Genomic DNA, 15,358 nt, shown 5'->3' with positions numbered 1-15,358 from the left:
GAGACTCTCATTACTGACTTCCTGCTGCTCATCCTAGAGGACCAAGACTTCCTATTCTTGAGACTGGTTTTAAAAAAGAAAGAGAAACATACAAACTACCTGGGCCAAAGGCCGCCTTCTGATATTTCTTTCTCTCTCAAGTGCAGAGTGATTTGTGTGAGTAGTAGAGGTACTGGCTCTGAAGTTTTGCACAGTGACAAATGTCCAGCGTAGCTCTGAAGCTTTTTAAAATTTAATCTGCACATCTTTTGATCTGTTGCAAAACCAGAATAATCAGAAAACAGCTCCCTTTGAGTTGGGGTACAGAAATCAGTACATTCACTGGCCCAGCATTTTTCAGCAAACTGAATTAATTTCTTCTTATTAAATATTATTTCTGTCTGTAGTCATAGAACTTCATCAACAGATTACTTTTTTTCTCAACAAATGTTTATGCAGACTAAAAGCCTCTAGTGGTAGCCAGATTGTTTTGCATTTGTCAGGGATTTAAAAATGGTCAGTCAGCTCAGCTTGTCTGCCTTTCATCTGCTCAGCAGATCTTTGTAAAAATAAATAGGTTTAAGCAGCGGTTCTCAAACTTTATGAAAAAAAACATTCATTTCGTCTTTGCAGAAATTATACAGCACACAAGGTGGCATCCACTGTTGTCAACACAGGATGAAATTTAAAGATGGGCTAGGGTTTGAACTAATAATTAAAGACTCAGTTGGAATATAACTGGCTAGTATGTAGAATTTTATTAATTAAAATAAATGAGGCAAAGTTTGTTTTTGATGGCCTTGCACTGGCTAATGGAATGACTTAAAGTAGTATTAAATTACTATTAAAATGATAATTGAATGACTAGTAAAGTATTAAAGATTGGATTGACAAGGAGGTAGATAGAACATATTTACCAGTAATGTCTCTATAATGAAGATCCAGGGCAGAGTAGCAAAAAGATAGTTGCTTCATATTAATTTACAATGTAGCAATGTACAAAGTACAATGTTCCCTCATATCTCAACATTGCCTTAAAGTAGTCAGCAGCTATATGTCCACATGGTGATTCACTGCCAATATTGTATATGGGTCTCTGGATTGTGCAGAAGTCGTCTGTTTTTGATTCTTGATTTAGATTTTTGATGATACATTTTGTGCTTAAACCTTATTTATTTGAGTTTTTGAGTACTATTATTCTTCCAGTAAATATACCATTAAGGGTTATTAACATTGATCAAGCATGTTTTCTTCCCAAGCATGTTTATAAAACACTGACAAAAAAGCTTAAATGTTTTAACCAGCAACATTCTTACAACCCCAATTCTAATGAAGTTGGGACGTTGCGTAAAACATAAATAAAAACAGAATACAATGATTTGCAAATCCTTTTCAACCTATATTCAATTGAATACACTACAAAGACAAGATATTTAATGTTCAAACGGATAAACTTTATTGTTTTTTGCAAATATTCACTCATTTTGAATTTGATGCCTGCAACACGTTTCAAAGAAGTTGGGACAGGGGCATGTTTACCACTGTGTTACATCAACTTTCCTTTTAACAACACTCAATAAGCGTTTGGAAACTGAGGACATTAATGGGAATTCTTTCCCATTCTTGATGTACAACTTCAGTTGCTCCCCGGAGACAGTCCGGGGTCTCCGTTGCCGTATTTTGCGCTTCATAATGCGCCACACATTTTCAATGGGAGACAGGTCTGGACTGCAGGCAGGCCAGTCTAGTACCCACACTCTTTTATTACAAAGCCATGCTGTTATAACACATGAAGAATGTGGCTTGGCATTGTCTTGCTGACATAAGCAGGGACATCCCTGAAAAAGACGCTGCTTGGATGGCAGCATATGTTGCTCCAAAACCTTTCAGCATTAATGGTGCCTTCACAGATGAGCAAGTTACCCATGCCATGGGCACTAACACACCCCCATACCATCAGAGATGCTGGCTTTTGAACTTTGTGCTGATAAAAATCCGGACAGTCCTTTTCCTCTTTGGCCCGGAGGACACAACGTCCGTGATTTCCAAAGACAATTTGAAACGTGGACTCATCAGACACTTTTCCACTTTGCGTCAGTCCATCTCAGATGAGCTCGGGCCCAGAGAAGCTGGCGGCGTTTCTGGGTGTTGTTGATATATGGCTTTCGCTTTGCATGGCAGAGTTTTAACTTGCACTTGTAGATGGAGCGACAAACTGTGTTCCCTGACAGTGGTTTTCTGAAGTGTTCCTGAGCCCAAGTGGTAATATCCGACTCAGGGATGCTCCCTTTATACCCAGTCATGACACTCACCTGTTTCCAATTAACCTGTTCACATTAATTATCTTGTCTTTGTAGTGTATTCAATTGAATATACGTTGAAAAGGATTTGCAAATCATCACATTCTGTTTTTATTTGTTTTACACAACGTCCCAACTTCATTGGAATTGGGGTTGTAAATGTTGTCCTTAATATCTTATAAGTATTAAAATTCTCCTTTATTTGGATGAACCTGAACCTGTTTGGCCCTATTCGAACTGGATTAGTTTTACCAGAAGAACTTCAGTAATGTAATTTTTGCTTAAGTTTCATTGTGAATGGCCGATTTGTACAAGATAAACATTCTTATAAGTACTTTCTCCAAACTGCAACAAATAGCCTGGATCAAAACATCGTGCAGACATTTACGCCAAGCAAAACCATCAAAATACATACATAGAAGCCACAATTTGTTGTTACCTATCTGGGCTGATATGTGCATGCATCCGCCATGTTGAAACGATGAGATGTCGGTTTGAGCAGGTCTGCTATTAATGAAAAGCTCTGAGTTTGGTGAATTATAGGAAGTAATTCACTCCAGCATTATTACTTGGCGAACTTTTAAAAACTATGAACATATCAATTCTGTGCTGAATCAAAATCATTTTAATTACAGCACGTCCCCAGGTAATACTAATCCTACTTGAATAGGGCTGTACGGAAAATTCTAACAGCCTGTTTCCCGAACTGAAGGGACCTGTTCATTAGATGGCATCTTCCAAGTATCTACAGCATCACAAGGATGTGTATTCTATTTAAATGCATATGTGAGCATAGTTATAGAAATACATTGTTTTTTTTTGGAATAAAGAAAGGTTCTGAAATGACTGAAATCTGATATGTGGAATCTATTACATGACCTATGCCTATAATTATGTTCATACATATACTGAAAGGCTTAAACCCTTATTGCATGACATTGTATCATCTTTTCTAGGTTTCACATATAGGTTTCTAATATCCTAAATAGGACAATGTTACTCACTCTTGCCTAATTTTCGAAGTAAAGTTACTCAGCATTAGGTATTGTTGGTTGTGGAACAGCAGTGTGGTGGTGATGAGGTAATATTGGACCCATTCTATAGAATTTAATGAAGCTTTATTGCTACTTATCTCCTATTTCTCCTCTCTGTACCTTTTGCGGGTACAACATATCCACATACACATTAATGTTCATAACTGGAGTTGCTTACCAAATTTCCCTAAGCTAGATAGGTAACGAATGTCAAAGTATTGGAACAACCCTGTCATTGCTAAAAGGTGTTTAAAATAAACTACATAGTCACGTAGTCTTAATAGTCAAACAGACATTAGGCAGCAGAATAGGTCGTACCCAAGAGCTCAGTGACTTGTGGCATGTTTAAACACAGTTGCGTTGTGACAACCTATTGTTTTGGTGCCCACAACGTTGAAATGTAATTCCTCAAAAGGTTGTGACATCTAACATTGAGACGACATAGTGGCAACATTGTCAGTAAGTTGTCACAACCTCCTAGAACCCTTTAAGTTCCATTATGTTGAGCAAGGAATTTTGCTAAATTGCCAATAGGTACACTGTAAAAAATGTGACTAATGGTTACTTTAAAAACTAGTGGTTACTATGATGGCAACAAGTGACACGTAATATAACAATCAATATTACTTACCTAAACTTTGACTAAAATGCATTAAATAAGTGAACTAAATTTAAGCAAAAAATTAAGTGTTAATAAAAACAAGTTAAAATGTATTGTATTTAGTAATAGTATTACATTATTATTTCATGTAGCCCACAAATACTGAGTAAATACAAATTTATTTAATTACAAACAAATTAATTACTTTGAAAATGTATTCACATTTACTAAATATCTGGTGAAAACTGGTTTGTATTTACTACACTATACTACAGCTGTGGTTGTCGGATCTTCACAGTAAACATATACAGTGGAAAAGTATGACATTACAGTATGCTTTTTTGCCAACCGTAAATTTCTCTGTTGAGAACTGTTGACTGTTTAATTACTGTTAAAAAAGCATATATTGTAAATCTGTATACAGTAAATTATTTTGAAAACAGGTAGGCTGTAATTATGTTAATAATATATCAGTGATAAACACAGTACAACCACATGACACATTACAGTATTTTATTGCAAAGTTCAACTTTACAGAGAATTACTGGTAGCTGTAGTTGCCAGAATTTCATTGCAAAAAAATGCAGTACAGCACATTAGGAATTACAATTAGCATAGATTTAACAGTCAACAACTGCTTATGTTAACTTACAAAGAAACACCCATTACAATTCAAGGTACAGACAATATTGATGAATTTTTCTTGCATGATTCAACAAAATGTTCAGGATACTCACAAAGCTATGTTAAGATGATGAAATAACATCATGTGTTCATATATATTAAGGATAATCCACATTGGAATGAATAAAGATCATAAAAAGTATAAGCCACTTGCCCTGGCTGATCAAGAATGAGTCACTGAGTCTAGACTTGACCGAAGAAGGTGCTCAACATAGGACAGTCTCACGTGGACATGATGTTGGATGATTACTGGAACTTAAAGTGTATACTGCCACCAATTCTGCATGTTGTTCATCAGGAGTTCACTAGGGACCTGCATGGCCCTCTCTGTAGCCAAAAAACAAAATAAAAGTTAGATGCTTTGCTTGAGCACGATGCCTACACAAAGATAAATGCAAGGCCTTCTGCTGTTGAACTGAGCTCCAATGTAGTATTAATATATGAGAAACCAGCATTCAGTAATACAGTTCTGCAGGTCACTTTTATAACTGATAGAGTTTTGGAAGTGAAAAGTAAACAAGGACACATTTCAACACCATGACATCATCAGCATTTGTCTCTAGTCTCAAGCAAAGAGGAGAAGAAGTACAACACAGGTGAACACAGCTGATTAATCAATCTGCCACTGTTCTAAGAAAGTAACATGCATTATCATATATTAAGACACTACATACTGTATCATGTCTTGAAAAGCTAACAATCTTAAAGCTCACATGTTAACATTGTAAGCATAAATGAACACCAGAAATCCTTTAGAAACAATTCCATTAACTGCCTAAACAAAATATATACAACTTGCACACAATTCAGACATATTGAGTGGAATAGCAGGTAACAGCTACAACAGCAATGCCTTGTATTTATTTACTTTTCTATTGTTCTATTCTATTCTATTTCTTAATGGAATCAGGTCCATTAAATAAATACACTCACTGGCCACTTGCTTGTAAAAACAAACAGCTAATCAGCCAATCACTTGGCCGTAACTCGATGCATTTAGCCATGTAGAGGTGGTCAAGACAACTTGCTGAAGTGCAGACCGTGCATCAGAATGGGGAAGAAACGGGATTTAAGTGACTTTGAACGTGGCATGGTTGTTGGTGCCAGATGGGCTCTTCTGAGTATTTCAGAAACTGCTCATCTACTGGGATTTTCATGCACAACCATCTCTACAGTTTACAGAGAATGGTCCGAAAAAGAGAAAATATCCAGTAAGCAGCAGATGTTTGGACGAAAAGGCCTTGTTGATGTGAGAGGTCAGAGGTGAATGGGCAGGTTTGAGATGATAGAAAGGCAACAATAACTCAAATAACCAACCAAAATCTCTGAGGAATGTTTCCAACACATTGTTGAAAGTATGCCACGAAGAATTAAGGCAGTTCTGAAGGCAAAATGGGGTCCAACCTTTTACTAGCAAGGTGAACCTAATAAAGTGGCCGGTGAATGTATTTGCACTCTGTAGTCTGCACATTCTATATTACAAATTGTAGCTGATCTTTTTCTCTGCATACTTTTTTAGTCCCCTTTCACATCATTCATCAATGATCAGGACTCCCCCAGACCACAAAAAAGCAGGTATTACTGGTTAATTCTCAGCACTGCTGACATAGTAAAAGTGGTACTAGTGTACCAGATACAGTAAGACTTTAATCACCTCATTGTCACTACTGGACCAAGAACTAACCACTGATGAAGGACTAGAGGATGACCAACACAAACTGTGCAGCAGCAGATGAGCTAATGTCTCTGACTTTACATTTACAAGGTGGACTGACAAGGCAGGAGTGTCTAATAGAGTGGACAGCGAGCGGACACAGTGTTCAAAAACTCCAGCAGCACTGCTGTGTCTGATCCACTCGTAACGGCACAACACACACTAGCACACAAACACCATGCCAGTGTTACTGCACTGCTGAGAATGTTTCATGAATAATACCTGCTCTGTGATGGCCCTGTAAAAAAGGGAACGTGGGGGCACTGTATATAAAGACACAAATGGACTCCAGTCTGTAAGTCAGGAGTACTGTAAAAATAGCCAGTGAGCATATACATACAGTATATTTGGGAGAGAGAATGAACATCTGCATCCTACCTGTTAAATATACTCAGCTCTTGACAGATGTGGAGGTCTCTGGTCAATTTCTTTGTCACTTGCAGTTTGTGAAGATGGATTCCTCATGGCTGCATGTAAAATGAAGAAATAAGTGAGCAAAAGTAGTAATAAATACTCACCATACAAAACATAAGGATAAAGAATTCTGAACAAACAGTAAAAAAATAAAAAATAAATCTATAAAGTAACAAAAAAAACATATGCAAAGCAATACAAGAAAGTACAATGTAAGAGTAACCTGCTCTATATCTTTTACAATAGCACACAATCTTTAAAGTTATATTGTTTTCATGCAACAGCAAAGCAAAGCAAGTGAGGAATACATATCAAAATATGTATTACTGACAATGTGTTGTGCTAAAAGACACTAAATAAAATATTTAGTGTAAAATATAATAATATTACAAAGGGCAATACCATAAAGATACTATAAATTAAAGTACCTGGGACAATTCCTGATCAGAGAACCAGAGAAGGTGAAGTAGCAGTGGAAGGCTGTAAAAGATAAAACATTTGCTAAAGGTTTAAAAGACCAGCTTAAACAACTGAAACAGATACAGGCACATTTATGTTGACTAACTGCATTTCTATAAGCATTCAAGCCTCTCAAATCCAGTAAACATGCTGCTTTTACAGCTTAGAAATATTGTTACGTCTTATTCTGGAGTAGGTGATCAGCAAGAAGCCAAGCTTAGTTGTTGTGTAAGACGCGTTGATAATTTGAGTTAAAGCAGAAATACTCTTGGTTAAATATTACTTGTGAAAAGGTATTCAGTCAACATCTGTACTTGAGTCAACAAGCACCCTCCATGAGAAAACATTTAAAAACGTCACAAAACTGTTCTTTCCCAAATGTTATTACAGGCAGACAACAGTCCGTCATGAGAAACACAGACATACTAATAACTATTAAGTTTAAAACACTGACTTCAATTAAAGACAGACATATTCATCTTGGACAATTACAAATGTAGAAAAATGAGCGTAAACAAAACAGCAACATAGCAAAGAAAGAGAGGTAAATAAAAGCTGCTTCCATACCTGGGAAATGCTGGTGGTAGTAAAGGAAACGTGCTAGGTAAATGCAAGAAGACAAGATATGGCTAAGCCTGAAAATAGGGACATAAGGAGAAGAAAAACAGATTTCACAAACTTTAGTGTGATATAAAATTGTTAACGTTAGCATGTAAAATCACAAATAGAAGTTCAGTTGACCTTATTAAGTTAATGCTTTAACTGTACCAGTTATCTCTCCCTCAGATTTCTATTTTCATCCTCTAGTGTGAGAAAAGCATCGAACATGCCCTGCTGGCCACCAAGCTAACAGCCCCACACATCACTGACCATCGCTAGCTAGCTAACTAGTTTCTGCTTTTCAGTCTAACACCAGTCAGTCATTTGACGTCTCCCGTTCGGATTTGAGCCCATCATGGTCAACACAGGTTAGCCGGAGTGAAGGGGTCGTCCAGCAGAGATATTAGCTCGTGCATACGTAGCTAAGGTAACTGGCTAGCTAACAACTACACACTAATTTATTCTACCATAAATTCGAAACTGTCTCACTTTAACAGTTTAACATTTTAATTTAGCTAAAAATGTGCCTTATATTTTGTGAGAGCAAAGTCAGCTAACATTAAAAGAGGTGACTCGTTAGCGAACTAGCTAACCTAGCTACCTTAACTGTTGGCAAGTGATACTTATTTTCGTTTTGACATATGAAGAATTCAACATTCACAATTTACAGAATTAGGTTAGAATAAACATTGAATTGAAAAGCTGCTGTTATGTCAAATAACCGCATAATTTATTCACCAAACGCATTTTAAATCCTTTCGAAGTTTCCAGAAGCGGCTCTAGGCGCTCAGTTATCGACTCCGCGGTGAAACGTTAGTGACGGTTTGGAGCTCAATACGGGTGGAATCTGTTCTCCTCAATACGGGTGGGATCTTTCAGTATGTCTTTTGTCGACACATCTCAGAGTCTTAATAGTAAAATCTGTAATTTAAGTCCAGGCAACGCTTCTGTGATAAACAAAACTAAAATGCAGTCGCAAGCTGCTAGCTTAAATTTTACTTACAGCACAGGAAATTCGACATGCTTGGTAGCTTCAGTAACTTAAAAGAAAGGGCAACATCTGCATAGTTGGAAATTGTTTGTTTCCTACCAACAATTAAAAAGATCTTTGGGAAGTTGAAGGACTGCAATCCCTGAAACGTGTGGTCACTGATGTCCATGAAACAAAGAATGCATTGGGCAGAAGTGTGCGGTGTTTATAGAGTGTGAGGTGTATCATAGCTAATTATATTAAACCAAAACTGTGTAAAATTCAATTAATAAAACATTCAAATTTATTGGATTTAGCTCAGTTTGATTTCTAACTGAACATAGTCTTTTTATTATGTAGATGTTGCTATTAGTTATTAGGTCAATATTAATTAACCCCAGTCCCACTTTTTACAGTGTATAGTCATAATGTATGACACTGTTATTTAATTATGAGGTTGTGACAACGCTGTGTGTTTGCTGGTGTAGCGGATGCGAATAAATAAAAAGATATTGTTTGTTTTTATTCTTATTTCACATAAAATCCCTCCCTAATTGCATTTATTATTTGAGTAAATGGTTCTTCATGTAATTATGTTGTATATGCACTCTATGTGGTGGGTGTACTGTGGGCTGAGAAGCAGACTTTTATTTTGAAATTACGTGGGTTCTCGCTATCGGCGCAATTCACCTCACTCCTCAGTTCGCGGTTAATCTCACTGAGGAGAGGTGGGTGTTTTACTATGCTCCTCGTAAAAGAAAAACTGTTCCAAAGTTGTTTAAGCACTTTTAATGCACTGGAATTGGTTAGTTTAAATGTATTTCAGTACCGAGAAGATATTAATGGTTTTGTGTGCAGTGTTTTGTATAGAGAGTGACTAGTTTAACCCAAACAGCATACTTCATGAGGTAATGAGTAGCTAGCTACCACTTAAGCTAAAAACGGTGTGCTTTTCTCCTCTCAGTTGCTTGTGTGTGTGAGAGACGACTCATTCCATGCTGTACATCCTTTTGTGCTACTCTCATTTCATGTACAGGTACTGAAACAGCTCACTATTCAATTGCAGCTATTGTATTGTTTATTTTTGATTAGTTTAGTCTTGTTTTATGAAGTTTCATGTTCAGCCAGGAAATATGCCATATTTGGAAGTCTCTCTTAAGTGAACAGAGCAATGTGTTGTGTAGAATTTTATTTTATAGCTACAAGCATTTTGCTGTGAAAGAAATATAAATATTTGTCATTCTATATTTTATAGTCTCTATTTTATATTTTGTAAATTTGATGTACAGAGAAAAAAACCGAATATCACTGGGATACGTTAGTTCGCGGTTAATCTCACTGAGGAGAGTTGCTTGTGTGTGTGAGAGACGACTCATTCCATGCTGTACATCCTTTTGTGCTACTCTCATTTCATGTACAGGAGAGAGAGAGAGAATAAATTTCAACTGTATGGCAGAGTGTGTCCAGTTGTTTCATCCTGCTTCACAACGCAGAGGGTTCCAAGGGGGCGTGGCCAAGTCAACTTAGAAAGAGACACACACACACACAAGTCCGGCTACAATGGTGCCGTGACCCGGATCTAGTTGCTCGAGATCAGTCTACAGTGGATCTTTGCACAGTGGATCAGCGTCTGCGTGGTCACCGGGAGTTTACTCGCTGCTCTTCATGCGTCTTCTCTAAGACTGTGACAGCTAAGTTGGCTATTGACACAACACGTATAAAGGACAATTAGGGAATTTTCAGAAAAAATTTGTTCATACAGTACTATTGTTTTTTTTCTGTTTTTATTTTACTGTTTCTGATTTATTTCAAGTATCAAGTGTTAATATTGTTTAAGTGAAATATCCAAGATGGCATTTGATTTGGGAAAGAACGAAGGTTATCCCACAAGTGAGCACATGTCTAATTCTGGGTTGGGCAGAGGTAAATTTTTTAGTGAGGTACCATTCACGCCAGTTTCAAGAGTAAGGCGAGTAGATATGTCCTCACCTGCATTTTGCTCTACTCGGGTACTCGCCAAACCTATTGTCCAAGCCCCCAGTCAGTCGCTTTCAGCCCTCCCAGATCTGAATGATCCGGCTTTGTATAATCTCATAACACACATCGCTCATCAGGTGGGCCAAACTCTGATGTCAGGTCAGCAAAAACAGAGTAGAGAAGAAGAAATAGATAAAGCTACGTCAGTCCAGGGCTCAGGAGCAAACCAGTCCATCACAGACCCACATTCACTGAATTTGTCAGGTGTCAGGCTAGTTATGCAGTCTGATGTAAAAGAGCCTCCAGTCTTTCGTGGTGACGAATCAGACAGGTTTACTGTACGTGAGTGGGAAGAGCTCATGGAAAATTATTTAAGGAAACGGGGCATAGTGCTTGCTGAACAGTGTTCAGAGATCCTATCTAAATTAATGGGCAAAGCTAAAGACATAGTAAAGATCGCACTTCGCAGTAATCCTACTTTGAAACCCACTGACAACCCAAAGGTTATCTTTGATGTGTTAAAGCAACACTATGGTGAAGTCAAATATTCATGCATGCCCTTAGCTGATTTTTATGGAACGGTACCAGTGTCAGGAGAGGATCCCGTTGAATATTGGGTCCGTCTGAACAAGGCTGTGGATACAGCAGAAGAAGGCTTGAGAAGGCTTGGCAGGCAAATTGAGGACCCTTGTCATGAAGTGGCTATGATGTTTGTTAAGTATTGTCCTGATCCTGCCCTCTCCGCTGTTTTCAAGTTTAAAGCACCAGATAAATGGACGGCAAGCGAAATACAAGAACATCTTGACCGTTATCAGTCTGAGCTGAGACAGCAGCTTCCAGCTAGACCTAAAAGGCCCAGTTACATGAAGCATGCCGCAGCCCATGCTGAATGCTTCGAACCAGATGTTGTGACGGCCAGCAATTGCCCAGCAGAAACTTCTTTACGGCTCGACAATGCTGTTGCACCTGTTCCTCATGCCAACGATAACTGCATGACAGCTCTTGTAAGGCTTCTGGACCGTGCACTGTCGCAGAACAATCAGATTGCAAATCGCTCATTCTCTCTGGCCCAGTCACCAGCAAAGCGATGTAAAGTATGTAAATCTGCTGATCATTCCACTCTTGCTCATTGCAGACGACATCGATTGTGTTTGAATTGCTTTCAGCAGGGGCATATCAAGAGACACTGCCCAAACGTCCCAGCTGATCGAGCTGCTCAACAATCTTCTCCAGAGTCTCAGTCTTTAAACTAGATAGCTCACATTCAAGAGGGGAAAGTGTGGGCAAAGGTGAACAACCCCTCGCAAGTGACGACCTTGAACAATGTTATATGGCAGCATGCACCCAAGCACCAATAGGTTCTAAAGTTATAATGCAAAATACCCAGAGGATTGAGCCATTTGATGAGTTGTTCTATGCACCGGTTAATATAAATGATAAATTCCAGTTACGGGGAATGATAGATTCAGGATCTATGGCATGTACTCTTAGCGAGGAGGCAGAAGTAAAGATGCTAGATGTAAATGCATTGTCAGAACCAAAATCGCTGTCTCATGAGATCGTTCTGGTTGGATGTGGAGGAAAATTGACCAAGCCGAAATGCGTGTACGAAGTTGAGCTGAAAGTGTATGGAGAGAGCTGTCTCGTGCCTGTTCTTGTTGTGCCAGGTCAGAAAGATGAACTCATCCTAGGAACCAATGTGATAAAATTCCTCATGCATCAAATGAAGGTCAGTGGCGACTACTGGCGCCTCATTTCCAGAGGAGGTATGCAGTCTTCTATTGAGTGTGAGAAATTTTTGGACTTAATGGCAAACACATGTCGATGGAAAGGCGATGAGCTACCAAGCAAGGTGGGAACTGTTAAGCTCCAACAATCAGTTACACTACTGGCGAAGCAAGAATACCTACTGTGGGGGAAACTACCGAGCAATGTTCCTATGTCTCCAGGAAGCACAGTTGTGGTGGAGCCCACATCTACCAAGACCATGCCTCGACACATAATGGTTGGACGTACTGTTACGCCACTGTGGGGAGATGGGTGGATCCCCATGAAGGTTGCAAACGTTTCTGACCATCCTGTCACTCTGAAGAGAAATAGCAAGCTGGCAGATGTGTCGCCCTGTTTAGCTGTCGAGGACTTTGACTGTTTCCAAGGGGTCAGTCATGTTGAAACAGCTTTGTGGGGGGGGCAGCCATTACATATTGGTTCCACTGACCTCAAGCGGCAGTTGCAAGATGTTGGGCTTGGCGACATTGATATTGACTCGTGCTCCTCTGACATGGTAGGTAAGGAGAGACTGGTTCAGCTACTCGAGAAGTATAATGACATCTTCTCTAAACACCCTTTAGACTGTGGGGAAGCTAAAGGATTTGTTCACCGGATCCGTCTCATGGACGAGCGGCCTTTCCGACTCCCTTACCGCCGTGTACCCCCTGCTCATTATCAGAAGCTGCGCCAAGTCTTATCAGAGATGGAAGAACAAGGGATAATTAGAAAATCGGTGAGTGAATATGCCTCCCCTCTTGTTCTCGTATGGAAGAAAGATGGTAGCCTAAGAATCTGTACGGATTTTAGGTGGTTAAATGCCAGAACCATCAAAGATGCACATCCACTTCCGCACCAGGCGGACTGTTTGGCAGCACTCGGCGGGAATGTTTTCTTCAGTACCATGGACTTGACGTCAGGTTTTTACAACATCCCCATGGCTGAAGAAGACAAAAAGTATACGGCATTCACGACTCCCCTAGGTCTACATGAATATAACCGGATGCCGCAGGGTCTGTCGAACAGTCCAGCTTCGTTTATGCGCATGATGCTAAGCATCTTTGGCGACCTCAACTTTAGTAGCTTGTTATGCTACTTGGACGATTTGCTCGTGTACGCTCCAAACGAGGAAGAATCGCTGAAGAGGTTGGAAGTTGTGTTCCTGCGTCTGCGGCTACATAATCTTAAACTGAGCCCAAAGAAGTGTCATTTGATGCAGGCTTCAGTGCGGTTTCTTGGCCATTACATAGACAGCAATGGAGTTTCGCTCGATCCATCGAAAGTCGAAGTCATCACCAAGATGTCCAGAGCTGACTTGATGGAGGAAGATGGATACACTCCTTCAGTAAAGAGGATCAAGTCATTTCTCGGAATGGTATTCTATTACCAACATTTTATCCCTAATTGCTCTGCAATGGCTAAGCCACTTTTTGCACTCACTTCAGGACAAAAAAGGAGGGGCAAGGTCAAAGCAAACCTGAAAGCAGGGACATTTCGCAGATTGCAGCCTACTGATTGGACTTCTGAGTGTGATATCGCTCTGTCCAACCTGAAAGAAAGTCTTCTGCACAGTGTGGTTCTTGCACATCCAGATTTCTCACGCCCATTGATTCTGTCGATCGATGCTTCCTTGGATGGTCTAGGAGCCGTACTTTCCCAGGTACCAGCTGGTGAAGAAAAAGCTCGTCCCATCGCGTTCGCAAGTAAGTCATTGACCAAGTCTCAGAAACGGTATCCAGCTCATCGACTAGAGTTTCTAGCACTCAAGTGGAGTGTTTGTGAGAAGTTTAGTCACTGGTTAAAGGGCCATACATTTACAGTATGGACCGATAACAATCCCCTGACTTATATAATGACCAAGCCCAAGCTAGACGCTTGTGAACAGCGATGGGTGTCCAAACTGGCACCATATGCATTCGATTTGAAACACATTCCTGGTAGCAAGAATACAGTAGCTGATGCTCTGAGCAGAGACCCTTTCACGAAGACGGTCAGTCGTAGGCTTATTACTGAACCGTATAACTGCTTGCTTGCAGAGGCAGAAGGAATGAGCGTAGATGGAATTCAAGATACCTTCCATCTTAAAGTACAATGCCACCGACCCATCACTATGCCAACGTCTTTGAGTTTCCCTTGTGATAGTGCGACTATCAAAGCTTGCTTGGATATACACGAGCAGTGGGATATGACAGCGGAGCTGAGAGCTTCACAAGCCATCCAATCTCTCCAAAGCCTCACAATCTCTGGATCCGATGAGCTGTTTGGTCTTACCTTAGAGGAGCTCCAACACAGGCAAGAGTCTGATCCTAGCATTGCACAAATCATGCCTTTTGTCAACCAGAAGAGACGGCCTATAAGACGAGAAAAGAATGGCCTGAGTGTGATGGCCTTGGTACTACTCAAGCAGTTGGAAAGGCTGCGGGTCCAAAACGGCATACTTTACAGAGTCATAAGAGATCCTCTTAGCAGACAAAAAAAGCACCAGTTCATCATGCCTGTAAGTCTCCGGGAGAAGGCCTTGAGGGGAATACATGACCTTGCCGGTCATCAGGGACAAACCAGGACGTTACACCTTGCACGTCAGCGATTTTTCTGGCCTAAAATGGAACATAATGTCAGATCGTATGTGAAGCACTGCCAGCGGTGCATCTTGGCCAAGACACCTGAGCCATCTGCTCGAGCCCCGTTGGAAAGCGTTAAGACATCTGCCCCTATGGAGCTAGTCTGTCTAGACTTCTGGAGTGCGGAAGATCGCAAACAACATTCAGTTGATGTGCTTGTTATAACAGATCATTTCACAAAGCTCGCCCATTCTTTTGTATGTTCGAATCAAACTGCTAGGCAAGTGGCCAAGAAGTT

At 39.8% G+C, this 15,358-nt stretch overlaps 1 long non-coding RNA gene across 1 annotated transcript in view; it reads right to left on the bottom strand.

Annotated features, from left to right (window-relative positions):
- Nucleotides 1–4,428: 4,428 nt before the first annotated feature.
- The window catches only part of LOC108435319, a 32,475-nt gene continuing 21,545 nt past the window's right edge, over nt 4,429–15,358 (bottom strand). The window contains exons 2-5 of the long non-coding RNA XR_005130468.1: nt 7,753–7,820; nt 7,155–7,206; nt 6,691–6,779; nt 4,429–4,925 (exon numbers count right to left, since the gene is read on the bottom strand). This is a non-coding gene — a long non-coding RNA (uncharacterized LOC108435319). The remainder of the gene's footprint in view (nt 4,926–6,690; nt 6,780–7,154; nt 7,207–7,752; nt 7,821–15,358) is intronic.

Source organism: Pygocentrus nattereri, chromosome 7 (genome assembly GCF_015220715.1).
Source record: "Pygocentrus nattereri isolate fPygNat1 chromosome 7, fPygNat1.pri, whole genome shotgun sequence".
NCBI classification, from domain to species: domain Eukaryota; kingdom Metazoa; phylum Chordata; class Actinopteri; order Characiformes; family Serrasalmidae; genus Pygocentrus; species Pygocentrus nattereri.
Note: the sequence above shows the minus strand (reverse complement) of the source record. Positions and strands in the feature narration are given on the sequence as shown.